The following is an 11,310-nucleotide window of genomic DNA, read 5'->3' as shown; positions in this document are numbered from 1 at the left end:
CGCAAAAAATGTCCAATTTTTTCGTGTAATCAAACTTAATTGTGTAGAAGTAAAACATCAATGTCCCATAATAACTAGTTTTCACCCATTTTCCCATATAAACTGTTTGTAAATATAAAACTTAAAGTTAAAACTTGTTTAAGTTAAGTTTTATTGCTTAAATGTAACCTTAGTAGCACTAAATTTTTAAGAAAAAAATACTCTAAACTGAACAAAATAGTTACGTTCAAAAATATTTTAACTGTACTAAATGATAATAGCTACTTAATTTTTAAGAAACCTATAGTACAATAATCTTGAAAGTTTTATCAAGTTTTTATGTAGCCTTAATTCATTTAATCAAATTGTTAAACTGACTTGATTTTGATTTTATAACTTTTTAACCATTTATAAAACTATTAACTTTCAAGTTTAGTAAAATATCTTTTATCCATTTCGAGTAAAGTTTAAAACTTTTTATACTTTGTTAAATAAAAATAAGTTATAATTGTTATAACCAACTACTATTAAAAGATCCGAGAAAGGAAAACATCCAAACTATTGAAATCATCACGACAGTGTTCGACTTGTTCAACCTCTGCATTTTGAACACGTCTTTTATGGCGTAGTACCTCAAAATGCTCAGCAAAACCAGGTGGTAGAGAGAGGAGACGAAGCCGGTCGACACGATTCCCAGCAATATAGGCGCTTGCCATCCCCAGTACATCTTCTGTGTGAACGGAGTGTTCGGAAACATTCCCAACTCTTGGTTCAACGCCCAAACGAAAACGGGAATGAACACTACTAAGATTGATGCGCCTACAAATAGAAAAACTAATAAGTTTAAGCAAGAAGCAAAAGCGAAATGTAGCTTTAATTACTCAAGCTACTGAGTTACAAAAATCTATTTTTACAATTAAAAACTTTGTAAACTTTATCTGTTTTAGAAAACAGTAGATAGTAATTACTACTACGTTGTAGTATAATTGAAAAAAAAAAAAAATAAATTAGTTTTAAAAATCTTTATACGTATCAAACAAAAAGAGCTACTAAAATAAATTAATAAACATTTAGTTACTGTATTCTAAACTAGTTTGATATTGGTCGATCCATTTTAGTTCTTTCAACTTCCTTCAATTTTTAAGTTTTATTATTTTTAGTTGCAAAATAATTAGTAAATAGATTAAGCAACATTTGTAAAAAACAACAAAATTGATTACCTGCAGACTAGTTAAAAAAGGCTATTAATTTTATTTTAATGATAAATGTACTTATGTTAGATAAACATGTGTAGTCTACAATCGATTGAACATCTACATCTTTCACAAACCGAATAGAATGGAAGCGACCGATTGCGATATGTTGAACAGCTTCATCGGTTTGAACATCTGTGAAGACTTGTTGCTTTTAACTTCTGACCAAAGCAGTGCTGAGTTTAGTATGACCATGAGTGTGCCGCTCAAAGCTGCCACAACTATGATGGTCCACGCTGCCTTTTTGCTATTTTAATAAATATATGAGTTTCATTTAATTATAAAACAAACGTTTTATTGTAAAAAACTTGTTACAAACTGTAATAACAACATTAGTAGGTTTAGCAAATGAAAAAGTTAACAATTTTTGTATTTTGATGCTTAATTTAAAATTACTTTATAATCAACTCGCACAAACTAAAAGTGCCATTTTAAATTTATAAACAGACAAAACTACTATAAAATAAAAGATTGTTGACAAAGCGAAATAAAATTTTAGCCTTATATAAGAATTAAACTACTCTATTATTATAATACATCTATGTAATCTACAAATTCAAAAAATGTCAGTTTTAATAGAAGAAAAGGTACTTTTAAGTTACTACCTGCAATATTCTGAAGAGTATACTTTTTCATCAAAGCTTACATTTATGTACTTGTGCAACTTATTCTCGCAAATAATTAATGAGCAAAACTTTTTTGGATCCTAAAGTAATTTTTATTTATTTAAGTATCTCAATAATAGTAGTTTATTAAAAAAAACAATGAATACACTGTAAAGTTTTTGTGCTTAGACAACTTTTATAAAAAATAATTAATTAGTTTCCCATTATGTTAATAGATGCCCCCATTGCATATTGCACATTTAAAACTTTATTTGTAGATAAGTAATTTTATTTTGCTTACCTAAAATTATTTATTTTAAACAAGCAAAATTTATCAAGTTTTAATTATCTTATATTTAACCAATAAAATATATAATTTAAAATTAGGTGTATTCAATCTAGCAATAAAAAAAAGTATAATTATGTAAGATTATTTTTTCATAAATAAAAAGTGTTTTTTATCCCTATCTGTGCAATAATTTAATGCAATAACATTAAAAAACTGTTACGAAGTCTTAAAAAACTCAAATAAATCTTTTTTAATACAAAAAAAGTATTAAGTATGAAAAATTAAAAAAAAAATTATATGTTTTTATAGTCGAATGATGGGTAATTGTTTTGTTAAACAAAAAAAAAACTAAGTGTAAATTAAAAAATAATGTTTATTCTTCAAAAAAAAAAATTAAAAACAAAATAGTTATTATTGCAAAAACATAATTTTTATATTAAATATAAAAACTTACTTTATCCATGTTTTGATTAAACTAGTTCTTTCAAAAATCTGCAACTATAGTCTTTAAAATATTATATGTTAGATACTTACATTTTTTTGAGTTAAATGAGACAGCAAATACATATGCACTCTAAAACTAAAAATTTTTTCAACTTTTCAGTAGATAAAACTACTAGTTCTTCACAAAATGTATAAAAATAAGCACAATGTAAATTACTTATAAACATTGAACTTTAAAAACTGTAATTACATGTTTAAAACGTTTGTAGTTCTAATAAAAAAATATAGCATTTGTTTAAAAAAAAAATTGATAAATGAAAGTTTTATAATCTGTAATAATTTTCAATCAAATAATCTTGTAATAATTTTCAATTACAAAAACCTATCAGTTAAGTTGATTTAGAAAGTTTAAAAACTTTTTTTTATTATCTGTGTTATGTGAACAAATAAAAGTAGCAATTTTTATATATCAAAAATAAAATAATATCAACCTTTTTTATTTTTCGTTATCGTTTTGCCGATCTTTTTTTGTTTTTTTCCCATATTTTTACTCGATAGTATTATCCTGAAACTTAAGTAAAGTTAATGTTTGCACAATTATATCAGAAAGTTATTTCTTAAAAGTGTGGTTTATGGCCTTGAAACCTATGAAATAGTAAAAAGGATCAGATATTAGTTTTGAAGATCAAATTATTTTATTTCAACCGTTGTTCGAATTTAATCTTAGCTTAATAAAGTTGATATTACAGTGAAAAAAGCTTTTTTTCTTCTTAATATGTATCATGTTTATATGAAACCTTTTTACCACTTTTATATAAGCAGTGAAAAAATACATATAATGCTTATTTAACCTATTTATTAATTTTTTATATTATATCGTTTCGTAAACAGAAAATCTGTGGAATGATGTTTATATTAAAAATTTCTACCCTACTTCTTATACATACAGCTTATTTCAGTTGTTGATAATTTTTTCAAGAAGTATTGTATTTTCTTTTCAAAGCTTTTTCTTTGTAAACTTACAGCTTCATAACAATTTGTTACCACAGTACTACTCAGGTCACTTTTATTAATGTTATTGAGTCTTATTATAAAAACATAATTTTCAAGTCGCGTTTTTTTAACACATTTTATGCACCACTTCAAAACACTGTTAGTGTATGCTAGAAAATTCTTTTTGAAAAATTAAAAATAACTTTAATTGTTTGTGTGGCATACTATCAAAATCCACCCGCGTTCAAAATCCAACCAATTTTTTTTTCTTCATTTTTTTATTTTATAGTTTTGTTGCTTTTTAAAACTTATTTTTTATTTATTTTTCACTATCACTGTTACCCCTAACCTTTACCCTCGTTCGGTAAGCGGTTCTCGGATTTGATTAAGAGGTTTTACATAGCGGCTGGATTTTGAACGTGTACGAAAATCTTAAACGTTTACTATACTGTTGCAGTGTTAAGTAACATACATTCAAAAAAAATGAAAACATTTTTTTTGTGTAATTAAGAAAAGATACAAAATTCATTTTATTAAAACCTTATATAAAATTATTTCATCTGTTTCTAAGAACAATGAATTCCTTTTTTTTTAAGTTAAAAGTAGTAGTGTAAGAAAATTATTTTAGTTTTTTTTTTTTTCATTTTAGTTTCAAGAAATGAGTTTAAACAAAAAAAAATAAACAATCAATAATAAGAGTTGATTAGTTCTATGTTTTATTTGTTTAAGTTGAAGTTATCAATCTACTTCAACTATAACTTGGAGCATTATTTTTATAAATTTTACTTTTACTTTACATTTTAAACCTTAAGACTTATTCAGTAATTTTAAGTAAACAATAAGCATAGTTCAAGTTTTCAGCTAATTTATAACTTGGTGATTGAATTGTAGTATTAAAAAATATACCTTGTTTTTTACATAAAATTCTATAAAATTTTCTCTACTTTTCCTACAAAGTATTAAGCACTATTTAATATTTTTAAAATAAACAAAATTTTATTTTGTTGGTAGCAGTTAAACTTTTTGTAATTTATGAATCCAGTATCAAACTGCAATAAAGAACCTAGAAAAACCTTATACGTTTTAAAGTGCTTTTAAAAATAAAAAATTCAAGTGATAATTAAAAAATATTGATTTTTGCAGTTATTAACTGCTCTTTAAATTTAAAATATTATTATTTTATTTTTCTGTACTTTTTATTTCTTATACAGATTTACTTTTCATTCGCTAACTGTTTTGCTGACTTTGAAATATTAACAATTTAATGGCTTCTGATTTTAACTAGTAATAAAAATAGTCTCGATTCGATTGCTGATAGTTAACGACTACTACATATGAACTTGAAACTGCAAAAATGTTTTACAAAAAAGTTTTTATTTTACCCGTAAAAGATTTATTATTCTATTGGTTATAAAATATGTGTTACAGCATTATAGTATTGTAGAAAATATTTTTATTAAAAAAATTAGTGAGCTGATAAACAAAGCTGTGATTGTTTTAGAAAATCAATCAAACTTGTAACACTAGAAGTTTGATAAAATATGTTACGTTAAGCAAAATATTATATTAATTTAAAAACTATCTTTGAAAATAAGCATCAGACATGATATAGGTTTTATGAACATACAATATGAATACTATATCAACTTACAAGAGAAGGTGTCAGCTAATAGGAGAAGGAAATGGTTATTTCAGTACAAAATAAATAGAGCATAGCTAATAATAATACGACTAATTGTGAAAGTAATAGTCTAAAAAGATTTGTAACAGTTACGTACAAAAGTATTTAAACAATTAAACATAATATATAAACATAAATCAATATATAAATATGGTATATAATATAAACTAAAAATAATATTTGAACAATTAAATACTATTTTTTATTTAGATTAAATTATATACTGCTTTCCATGGCTGTTACGTAAATTTTTAGGTTTTTTATTTAAGCACTGACGAGGTCTTTGACCGAAACTTGGTTTGCGTAATAAAGTCTTGAAAGCATAAACATATTATCATTTCTTTAGTAGCTGAGATCTCTTTATTTGTTTTCTAAAAATCCAACTTCTACTTTTAAGGAAAAAAGGAAAACTATTATCTTTACTAACAAAAGCTTTGGCTTTTATGAGGATAATGGTTAAAGTTATGATAGAGTTACCAAAAGTCTTTTGAACATTTTATCATGGTTTTCGGAATTTCTAGAATAAAAGATACTGTAAAGCTACTTAAAATGAAGTTTAAAGTATAAAGAAAATTATGATACTTAAAAATGTTACTACATTATGGATTTTTTGTATCCAATCGCAATTTATTTACTTTACATGTAAAAGTAAATCAAATAACAGGTTTTTAGTGATTTTTGTTAGAAATTCCAGGTTTTTCCAGTTTTGTTTTTTATCTAAAATTTCAAACTTTGAATGTAGCGAAACGCTGATATTTAGTGAAACAACCACAATCAATTTGAAATCATTGTGATAGTGAAAAATAAAAAAAATTAACAAAAAAGTTCAAAAAATATATAAAATAAATTAATAAATAAAGAAACTTTTAAAAAATCGGGTGGATTTTAATTGCGGGTGGATTTGGAACGCGGGTGGATTTTGATCGCGCGTGGATTTTGATAGTATACCACTTATATAAACATTTAACACGGTTTCAATACTACAGAATAACCTACATACTCTTTTCTATGAAAGAATTTTCAATTCAAGCTGACAACCCTACATTAAATTCTCAAAAACTTTATGTCACGAACAGTTATAACCAAACTATGTATTGTTAATGTAAAAACAAAAATAATTAATTTAACAATTATACAAAAGATAAAGATTTTAAAACAAAAAAAACACATGGTTTTGAACACGATCAACAGTAAATTATGTAAATAAAGGTACTGGTGAAAACAGCTCTAATTTTTTAAACCTACAATTATTACCTTGAATGTTTATATTACTAAAAACTAGCAAAGATTATATTTTGTATGGTTAATAAACATTTAGTTTTCAAACTTATAAAGAGTATCTTTTGCTTAAAAGTAAAAAATAAAGTTCAATACTTCGCGTTAATTAAATTTTTGACAAATTTTATAAAAAATACTAAATTTGATGTACAACAGTACGCTATTCATCAATACATAGAGTTTTAAAACATGCAGAATATATGATAGTATAAAAGTAAAAATATTATTTTGAATTAAGTTAATTTCTTCTAGTAATTGTAAAATTAGCGCAGTCAATTTTGCTGCATATTGAAACTGATCATTGTGTTTCTGTAGCTTAAAAAATCTCGGTTTTGCCCATATATGTTTTACATGTTTATATTTTAACTTTTTTTTAATGTGTGCTGTTTAATTTTTCATTTTTAATAACTTGTTAAGTATAACAAATCCCTCAAACCTTTGTCTTTTTTAGCTGCTTTATTTTCAAACTCACAACATTTTAAGTTAGAATGATAGTTTTTACTTGAAAATTTGATTAGAAAATTACAAGAATTTCTATTTTAAGAAATCTACAAGCATGCAGAATGCACGTAGTTGGGAATTTTTAGCAATTTAAAGTCAGTAAATTGTAAACATCAAATAAAATTGTGTACAATAAAACTGATAATTACCTTGTATTGTCAGTTGAATGTTACTTTCCTTACTTAACTACGTAAAATTGACACGCAATTATTTTACAACACAACTACTTGATAAAAAAGTCACGTGGGATATTTATCTTAAAGTAATATTTATGATACATTATGATACTTTCTTATTAACTAGTATTTAAAATGAACAGTTGAATTTCCTAGTGCACGATTAAACGAAAGCTTTATAATTAATAATGAAAACTATGTAGTTTCAATATTTTTGTTACTCAGCGATTGTCTTATTTTCGATAAATTACTGAAGCAGCTTGGTTGTATTTGTTTCTAAGTTCATCTATTCTGGTTCTTGTAAAAGGCGTGCTCAAATTCCGGAATTTTTTAAACTGACCATAGCGTTGTAGTAGTTAACACTTTGAACAAAACTAAAAAAAGCGAATTTAAGAAATCATGATAGTTTTTTTACAAAATGGCAAATTTCAATATGTTATAATGCAATAATGTTATGAATAAACATAAAATCAACTAAAACATAAAATAGGCATTCATTAAAAATAGTAGATCTATATAAGCTATTTAGTATCATAAAAATCGTTGTTTTATTAAAACTTATTTAGTAATAGACTTTATTTAAGTGAGTACATGATATTCAAAAGTTACTTTTTTTAATTTAGTAATGCAAGCTCAAAAACAAAACATACTAAATATATCTTAATTAATTAGAACAACTTTCTATTTTATTGAAAAACTGACTTAAATATAGTTTTATTTTTTAGTCTAACTAAGTGACTTTTCAAAAAAAAAAGAAATATCATGAGGTGATAGTTAATAATTAATAACACAGATTTTTACAAACCACTTATGATCACAAGTCTCATATATGTCAGGTTATGAAATGGTGAGAGGGATTCCATCCGTCTATGACCTATGTAGTTGTTAAATTAGAAAATATATGAACATAAATATGTTATTTACTTGAAAATAGTAGTCCTAAACACTTTGATTTTTTTTAAATCTTACGTCAAAAAATGGACTTATTTTGTTTAAGTTTTACCTCGAAATCAAATATTTAATAGCAAGCTAAAGTTGGTAAAAAAGCAAGCTAAAATGTGAAAACTTTATGTCTGCACAAATTTTAAAATTACCCTCATTTTCGCCCATTTGTTATTTTTCGCCCGACTTACCAAAATAGCCCCCAGGGGGGCGATATTGCCCACTTTGAAAAACCCTGGCTTAAAGTATTGAACTGTGAAACTTATCAAAAAGAAAAATAAATAGTACATCTTCAAACAATATATATTAACCAATGTTTTAGAACTAACTAATTCTTACTTAGAATATTCTTTTCTTAAAAACGACTGAAAATTAAACAAAATTTTGCTAACCTTTGAACAAAATCTAGTTTTAATTGTCTACAAAATGCAAGTATACTATTTTGTGTTTTTAGTTGGATTTAGAAACCTTTTTGTCTTTTCATCTCTTGTTAAACAACTGTTTTCTTGTTAAAATTTTGTTGATTCGTTTAAAAATTATACTTGATTTTACATATTTACAACTTGTATTAACTACTTTTTAGCTATGTATTAACCAGTGTAAAAATAACAAATCTCTATAAAATAAGTTTAAGATTAGATTTAAAACATTTTCTATTTGATATGTTATCATAAAGTTTATTGTTAGAAAAAAAGTTACAATATTTTACACCTTGATAAGTAATATTGATATGTCATATTCTAATCTTTAAAGTTTTTGTTTAAAAGCATAGTTGTATCTATATTGATGTATTTGTTTATAAAAGTTCTAAACAATATGATTTAATTAGCTAATTTTTAGTTTAAGCTAAATAGAAAGACAAAAAACATATATAAAACTACTTTTGAGCTTGTTTTTTATGTTGTTTGGGTATTTATAACAAACAATAACAAACTTGTAAGTAGAAGTGAAACAAGTAAATATAAACAAATTAACTGAATAACACCTGTTTGGGGCACAAAATATATCTGTTTAAAGTACACATGGTTTCACAAATACATCAATTTTCGTTTTAGTTTTAAAGCTTTTACATATCTTAACTTAAAGTCAACATTTAGAATACATTAAAAAACTTTAAAGTTAAAACTAACTTAAAAATAAAGAGTCCATGCAAGTTGAAACAAGAAATCTTTCAACCAGTTAATTATTTGTACCAAAAATGCTTCACAAAAAACTAATTAAGTTCTTTATTTCATCAGATATTTTTAAGCTTAAGGAAACTTGTTAATCGTCCTTACAACGAGCAACAGTACAGAAATTGTAATTTTTTTTATACCTTTTCTCAATTTCAATTACTTAAAGTAACAACATTGTATTTGATAGATATTTTATTTGCTGTTCCGTTTCCAGACAAAACAAAATATTGTGCCTAGACATTTTTATCAAAACATAAACAAATTGCAATTATTTACAATCGAGTTTCAAAACATACGCAGGATTTTATTGAAAAACAGACATTGATTTCGCTCTCAGATTATTTTTTAAAGTAGACATAAGTTTAACAAAAAAAGTGAACAAATAAGTTGCTTTGTTAGGTTTTTTTTTAAAGTAAATGAGTACTTTTTTGTTTTTTAATACAGTTTTTATAGGTGTTTGAAAGTAAACAAAATTATAGAAGTTACGAATAAAACTTATTAATATTCTTTGTTTGTTATTATAAAAGCAAAAAGCTAATAAGCTTGTGTTTAATGGTGAAGCTAAGTAAAGAATTTTACTTAATGTAAAATTTTAAAGCTTTAAAAATTAATACTTTTGCAATTTTGTATATTTTTAATTCTAACAGGTGTTTCTATTACTTCACAAAAAAATATATTGATATCCTAACGAATGTTTTATTTAAGCTACTTGTATGTTTGTTTACAAAATTTTATAAACCAGATACCCGATAGCAAACATTTAAAAAACATTAATACGAATATGTACTCTTGTAACATGTTGTTTGATTGAAAACAGCATAAAACTTGTATTAATCTCAATTAAGTTTTACAAGTAGATAATGGTTGAATATAAAATAAAAAGCTCATGTCAATTACTCTAGCGTTTTTCAACATTCATAAAAAAAGCTTTACGCTTTCTTCGTAGGACAAATGAAAGAAAACATCCGTAAATACAAGCGAGATATGTGTACTTTCTGTAACTCGAATTTAATATATCTAAATATTTGTTTTAAGGGCGCTTTTGCATTGTTGATAACTAATTTTGCATTCAGATAGTTTTTTATTATTTGTGTTTTTAAACAAAGTACAAACAACTTGTTTGCGGCCCAGGTACAATTATATTCATGTCAAAAAGGTCATTGTGACAGGAGAAATCTTCAATCGGCAAAATATTTGATGCTTTACCCTTTACAAGGATTTCCTTTTAACAATGAAGTCAAAAACTTAACAAACATAATATTTTTTCATAAGCTTACTCTACCTTTATTTGCTAACGTTTTTCTTTTGTTTTGTAAGACTAAAACATCAGTGTTATTAGCAAACAAATTTTGTTATATTAAAATACCTACTTACTGTCCTTTTTATTTTATGTAAACTAGTTGTGTTATTTATTTATACAGTTTTAGTCATATCAAAGGTCAATAAAACTTTATAGATATAAAACCGTAATAAAAAAAACTTTTGAGGACAGTGCTTTAAATTTAATATTTATAAAAATATATCTAAATAATTAAACGTTTAAACCACAAAATTTTAAAATATAGACGAACTTAGTTCTACTTTTATTCAATTAAATTATTTTTTAAAAGAATACTTTAAATATTAATTATATTTTAGTTAATTTTTTTCTTTGCGCTTTTTTACTTTAAATAGTAAAAGTGGTTTATACTGAACTTAAAAACTTTATTCATAAATTTAAAGTGATTATCATTGTTTTAAAATCGAAATTGAATACAGTAAAAAAGTACTTTAAGTTATCATATTAAACAGCTGCAGTACAAAACGAATAAAATATAACTTTTTAAAAATATTACAAAAAACACTTGCATACAGATAATGCAAACTTGTACATTAAATATAATATGCACTATAAAATAACATAAATCTTTTGAATAAAGTCTTTTAAAAAAGAGTTGAAATAAGCTTTATACCAAACTGCTAAACTTAAAGCTAATATTGTTTTTTAAAAGTTG

Source organism: Thalia democratica, chromosome 5, assembly GCF_965202585.1.
Source record: "Thalia democratica chromosome 5, ktThaDemo2.hap1.1, whole genome shotgun sequence".
NCBI lineage: Eukaryota > Metazoa > Chordata > Thaliacea > Salpida > Salpidae > Thalia > Thalia democratica.
The sequence above is the reverse complement of the archived record's forward strand: the minus strand, read 5'-3'. Positions refer to the sequence as shown.